Genomic DNA, 6,671 nt, shown 5'->3' with positions numbered 1-6,671 from the left:
ACCCCCAGTTCTTTCACGCCCTCTGCGGGAATACTTCATTCCCACAGACTATGTTCAGGCATCCTGCATTCGGAGACCCGATGTAGGAGCGCCACATTATGAGATTAAGGCCAGCATTATTCAAATGCTTCCATCCTTTTATGGCCTTAGTCATGAGGATCCCTACCGACACTTAGATGAATTCCTCGAAATCTGTTCTACTGTTAAGATACAGAATTTCGATGATGATGCGTTGAGGTTGACTCTATTCCCTTTTTCATTGAAGGACAAAGCCAAGTATTGGCTAAAGTCCTTAGATTCTGTAGAAATAGAGTCCTGGGATCAGTTGCAACAGGAGTTTCTTCGGAAATACTTTCCCATTGGTCGCACGAACCAATATCGTAGAGCCATCACTAGCTTTTCAGAGCTAGATGGTGAGCGCTTTCATGAGACCTGGGAGAGAATGAAGGATCTCCTCAGGAAATGCCCCCATCATCAGGTGCCGAAATGGCAACTGGTGCAGAGTTTCTATGATGGATTGTCTGACAAGAATCGTCAGATGATCGACTCTGCATGCGGTGGGACATTCATGCTGAAGAGCGAGGACGAAGCATGGAGGCTATTTGATACATTGGCCGAGAATTCACTCCACCATGCTTCGAGCTCTCATTCTGATAGAGCCACACCCAGCATTCAGAAGAAAGCTGGCGTTCTTGAGATTGGTCCATCTACTGCACTACAGTGTAAAGTAGACATGATTGCTCAGAAGCTGGACCAGCTTCTCTCAGGACCATCCACTACACAGCAGGTGTGTACTCTTTGTGCCAGTCCGGCACACGAGATCACTGAGTGCCCTTCAGCAGCTCAGTACCCTGAATTTGTTCAAGAACAAGTTCAGGCAGCTCAGGGTTACGTCAGACCGCCAAATAACCCATTTTCATCGACATATAATCCGGGTTGGCGTAACCATCCCAATTTTTCATGGAAGAATCCACAGTCTTCTATACAGATGCCTTCTTCCTCTCAGCCAGTTCGGCAGCCATCTTTTACTCAGCCATTTCAAAGACCGAACTATGCTCAGTCTTCTTCTTCTTCAGTTCCTTCCCCGATTCAGCAGGAGTCTGCCCCGCAGACATCTTTTGAGGAGAGACTTCTCCAGGCATTCCAAGAGGTGAAAACCTCTAATCAGAACGCCTTCGAGAAGTGTAGCCAGATTTTGAGCTCACATACGCAGTCCATTGCGAAGTTAGAGTCGCAAATGGGACAGTTAGCTGAGGCTATTAGTAGGAGACCCGAGGGTACATTGCCGAGTCAGGCTGTCATGAACCCGAAGGGTAAGGACCAGATGACTGGAGGCCTATTTCATACTAAGACACAGCAGCAGGCTAAATCAGTTATGGCCTTGAGGAGTGGACGTGAGTATCACGTTGAGAGTAGAGAGAAGATAGAGGAGCCAGAGACCATTGTTTCACCTACGTCGGCTCAATCATCATCCCCATCCCCATCATCACCTTCATCATCTTTATCCTCAGAGAAGAAGAAGGATAGGAGTGAGCCTTCTCGCAAAGAGGAGGAGCCAGCAGAGTATATCCCCCCACCACCCTATCCCAAAGCATTAGAGTCTCCTGGTTATAGAGGGAAGCAAGGTGCGAAGATCCAGGACATGCTTGATATCTTCAAGCATGTACAGATCAACCTACCTTTGCTCGATGCTATTCAGCAGGTGCCGGCTTATGCCAAATTTCTGAAGGAGCTATGTACGCAAAAGAGGAAATCCAGAGAGCGAGTTCCTAACAGGGTCCATCTGACTGAGCAGGTGAGTTCAGTACTTCAGCATCAGACACCACCCAAGCTCAAGGACCCTGGAGCACCTATCATTGCTTGTACTATAGGGAACATCCGGATAGAACGCGCATTGCTCGATCTTGGAGCAAGCGTGAACATTCTGCCCGGATATTTCTTTGATTCTTTCGGGTTAGGGGAGATGAGATCGACTCCGATTACACTTCAACTGGCAGATCGTTCCGTCAAGGTACCGAGAGGTGTCTTGGAGGACGTGCTAGTTAAAGTGGATGACTTTTATTTTCCAGTCGATTTCATTATCCTTGATATGGAAGGAGTAGACAGCCAGCACCAGACTCCGATTATTTTAGGCAGACCATTCTTGGCGACTGCCAATGCGTGCATCAATTGTAGAACTGGAGCCATGGATCTCTCATTTGGCAATAGGAAGATAAAACTGAATATTTTCAATGCCGCGATGGGACCAGCAAGAGACATGGACTGCTTTCATGTAGACATTGCACAGGAGTTAGTGGAGGAGCAGCCCGAGTTGTACATTACTGAGGATTCTTTAGATTTGTACCATATAGAGAAGAATAGCGGTTTAGATAGTGTAGATGTGTCTAGAGTGTCGTCGGAGAGACCACCTTGGGGAGCAGTCAGGGAACCCCTTCCACCACTTGCGGAGACCCCCGCCAAATCGTCGATCGAGTCGCCTCCGAAACTTGAGTTGAAACCCTTACCGGATTCACTCAAGTATGCATATCTCGGAGATGATGAGACTCTGCCTGTGATCATCTCGTCCTTGCTCATTGAAGAGCAGGAACAGAGATTGCTGACTATTCTTCGGGAGCACAAGGCAGCGATTGGATGGGGAGTTGCTGATCTAAAGGGGATTGATCCTTCATTCTGCATGCATAGGATCCATTGTAATGAGGAAATCAAGCCATTTAGGGATATGCAGAGAAGGCTAAATCCCAACATGAAGGAAGTGGTGAAGAAAGAAGTGGTGAAGTGGTTGGATGCCGGAATCATTTATCCTATTTCTGATAGTCAGTGGGTCAGTCCGATTCAAGTTGTGCCGAAGAAGTCAGGACTCACTGTGGTTGAGAATGAGAAGGGTGAGAGAATTCCGATGAGGACCACTACAGGATGGCGAGTCTGCATCGATTATAGGAAGTTGAATGTGGCAACTAGGAAAGATCATTTCCCATTGCCATTTATTGATCAGATCTTAGAGCGACTCGCAGGACAGAGCTACTACTGCTTTCTAGACGGATATTCAGGATACAATCAGGTAGCTGTCCATCCTGACGACCAAGAGAAGACCACGTTTACATGTCCTTATGGCACCTTCGCATTTAGACGTATGCCTTTTGGGCTCTGTAATGCCCCGGCTACTTTTCAGAGGTGCATGCTTGCTATCTTCTCGGACATGATTGATGATGTGATGGAAGTTTTTATGGACGACTTTTCAGTGTATGGCTCTTCTTTTGAAGATTGCCTCCATAAACTTGCTCGAGTACTGAGTAGGTGTGTGGAGACCAATCTCGTCCTGAGTTGGGAAAAGAGCCATTTTATGGTCCAGGAGGGGATTGTGTTAGGACACATTGTGTCCAAGCATGGTATTGAGGTTGACAGAGCAAAGGTGGAATCCATTTCTCGTTTGACTCCACCCACCTCTGTGAGGCAGATTCGATCATTTTTAGCGCATGCGGGATTTTACAGGCGGTTCATAAAAGATTTCAGCAAAATCTCTCGACCGCTTTGCACGTTATTGGAGAAAGACCAGCCCTTTGTTTTCGGTGAGGATTGTATGAAGGCCTTTGAGATTCTCAAAGAGGCCTTGATTACTGCACCTATTTTGAGACCTCCAGATTGGACTCTCCCATTTGAGATTATGTGCGATGCTTCTGATTATGCTATGGGGGCCATTCTAGGACAACGCATTGATAGGAAGCCCTATGTGATCTACTATGCGAGTAGAACTCTGTCTGATGCACAGATGAATTATACTACGACAGAGAAGGAACTACTTGCGGTAGTTTTCGCATTGGATAAATTTAGGTCCTATTTACTCGGTTCGAAGGTGGTTGTCTATTCTGATCATTCTGCATTGAAATATTTGTTGAATAAGAAAGACACCAAACCGAGATTGATTAGTTGGGTCCTACTACTACAGGAGTTTGATCTCGAGATTCGAGATAAGAAAGGAAGCGAGAATGTAGTAGCAGACCATCTTTCCAGACTGATCGTGGAGACCACGCAGGATCAGAGACCGATCAGTGATTCTTTCCCCGACGAGCAGATCATGTCAGTCAGTACATCGCAGTTACCCTGGTTAGCAGATATTGTGAACTATCTGGTTTCGAGGCAGATACCTGAGCATTGGAACAAGAATGAGCGTGAGAGGTTCCTATCTCAGGTGAGGCACTATTATTGGGATGAACCGGAGTTGTTCAAATACTGTGCAGATCAGATCATTAGGAGATGCGTTCCGGAGGAGGAATACCAATCCATTTTGAATTTTTCCCATTCGTTAGCCTGTGGAGGGCATTTTAGTAGTAGGAAGACGGCTGCAAAGGTTTTGCAGTCAGGATTTTATTGGCCCACACTCCACAGGGACGCTCATGAGTTCTGTAGGCGATGCCTGCGATGTCAGCAGATTGGAAACATGTCCAAGAGGGACATGATGCCCTTGCTACCGATTTTGATAGTCGAAATTTTTGATGTTTGGGGCATTGATTTCATGGGACCATTTCCGCCCTCATTCGGAAATTTATATATTCTGGTGGCGGTTGATTATGTGTCCAAGTGGGTCGAGGCTGTGGCCACCAAGACCAATGATCACAGAGTAGTGCTTAAGTTCATTAAGCACAACATTTTCAGTCGTTTTGGAGTGCCACGTGCGATGATTAGCGATGGTGGCAAGCATTTTAGGAATGTTCAGATAGCTTCTCTGCTGAGAAGATATTCTGTCAATCATAGATTCACCACTCCATATCATCCGCAGACTAGTGGACAGGTTGAAGTGTCCAATAGGGAGATTAAGCGAATTTTAGAAAAGACAGTTCGTCCGGACCGCAAGGATTGGTCCCAGCGCTTAGATGATGCACTTTGGGCATATAGAACTGCATTCAAGACTCCCATTGGCATGTCTCCGTATCGCCTTGTATTCGGGAAAGCATGCCATCTTCCTGTCGAGCTAGAGCATAGAGCGTACTGGGCTATAAAGAGATTGAATTTTGACCTCACCCAGGCTGGCAAAGAGAGAGCACTGCAGCTCTCAGAATTAGAGGAACTCAGGAATGATGCATATGAGAATGCCAAATTATACAAGGCTCGCACAAAAGCATTTCATGATAAGCATATTGTCAGAAAAGTGTTTGAGCCAGATCAGAAAGTGTGGCTATACAATTCTCGTTTACATTTATTCCCAGGGAAGTTAAGATCGAGATGGACAGGTCCATACATTGTAAAAGAAGTATTTCCCCATGGAGCAGTGACATTATTCGATCCTATGACCCAAGGTACATTCAAAGTAAATGGGCAAAGACTGAAGCCATTCATTTCAGATGCCTTACAGGATGGTGAGTGTGAGATAGTGCATCTCACGAAGGCATGAAGATTCGACCAGAGGGATGTATGATATGTACATTATTTATTTTTCATTTCAGAGTTTTTTTTTATTTAGTATTTCATTTCACATGTGCTAATTTGTGTTTTGATGTATGCAGGATGAACTTAACAATTAGTGTATCAATTACCAGGTACAGAGAAGAGTTTTCAAAGAATTCAAGAATCAGAGGAAAATCAACTTCAAAAGCTCAGAGCAAATCAGGTTGTATCTATCCTTTCTCCCATATTTTTGTTAGTGTCTTTTAGTGTGCATTTGCATTACATTTTTATTCATTTTGTATGCCACTAGAGACAGTGTCATTCAAGCATGGGGGGGTGGTTTAGATGCATGCACACAAAAATACACAAAAATTTTTTTGTATGACTGGTAATCAAAGTAGGCATTTAAGAACAAAGTGTAGCATATATGATTGTTTTTGGCATAATCTAACAGTTTAAAAATTTTTAAGCCCCATAAATTTTTTTTCTGAACTGAATCAAATATAGTAGTTGTTTATGAGATAATTCAAAGAAAAGATAGTATTTGATTGTTAGAAAATGTTGAATCACTTTTGTATAAGTATGCACAGTATGTTTTGAGGAAGAAATAAGCAATGGAAAGATGTGTTTGAAAAATGAGTTTAAAAGAATAGAGCTACGTTTAGTTGTTGATGTATTCGTGAATCCTAGTAGTGGAACTCAGACACGAGATGAAGTGTTTGAGTGTCTTAACGAAAAGGATAACGAAGGAGATCATCTTCTTGTCTAAGTCTATATTTGTGGCCTTTGCAGTTCGAGTAAGTAGAATCTGAAGGGTGTTTTACACCTGGTGCCCCAAAGCCAACTGACTTGGGAGCCACCGGTTCGAAAGCTTGTTACATGGACTGCATAGAAAGCCTAAGAGATAGAGACATTGCACATGACAAGAGGAAGACTATACGTAAACTATTAGAATAGAAGGTCTAGTGACTCGAGCAATTAAGTCCGAGGGATACTCTGTATCTAGTGCCCTAAGGTCGGCCGACTTGGGAGTCACTGACCCAAAGCTCGCTACACGGGTCACGAAAACTGACTATTCGAAATAGTGCTCATATGAGAAGAATGCGCAAGAGATCAAAAGTTGAAAATGAAAGAAAAAGAATGTGCTGAATGAGAAAATTTTCATTGCTTAAGTATATGTGCATTACTGTGCAGAAAATATACAAGTGAGAATAAATGAGTAAAACATGAGAATACTTGATTTTCGGAGAAAAATCATGAACTAGCTACAATATTAGAAAAGTGAAGGAAAA

At 43.9% G+C, this 6,671-nt stretch overlaps 1 non-coding gene across 1 annotated transcript; it reads right to left on the bottom strand.

Moving 5' to 3' along the window:
- Nucleotides 1-377: 377 nt before the first annotated feature.
- On the bottom strand, nt 378-480 carry LOC149840332 (small nucleolar RNA R71). Its single transcript, XR_016431722.1, has one exon. It is a non-coding gene; the product is annotated as a small nucleolar RNA R71 (small nucleolar RNA).
- Nucleotides 481-6,671: the final 6,191 nt, after the last annotated feature.

This window comes from Nuphar pumila, chromosome 4 (assembly GCF_984573655.1).
Source record: "Nuphar pumila chromosome 4, dmNupPumi1.hap1.1, whole genome shotgun sequence".
NCBI classification, from domain to species: domain Eukaryota; kingdom Viridiplantae; phylum Streptophyta; class Magnoliopsida; order Nymphaeales; family Nymphaeaceae; genus Nuphar; species Nuphar pumila.
This window is presented reverse-complemented; position numbering and strand designations above follow the sequence as displayed.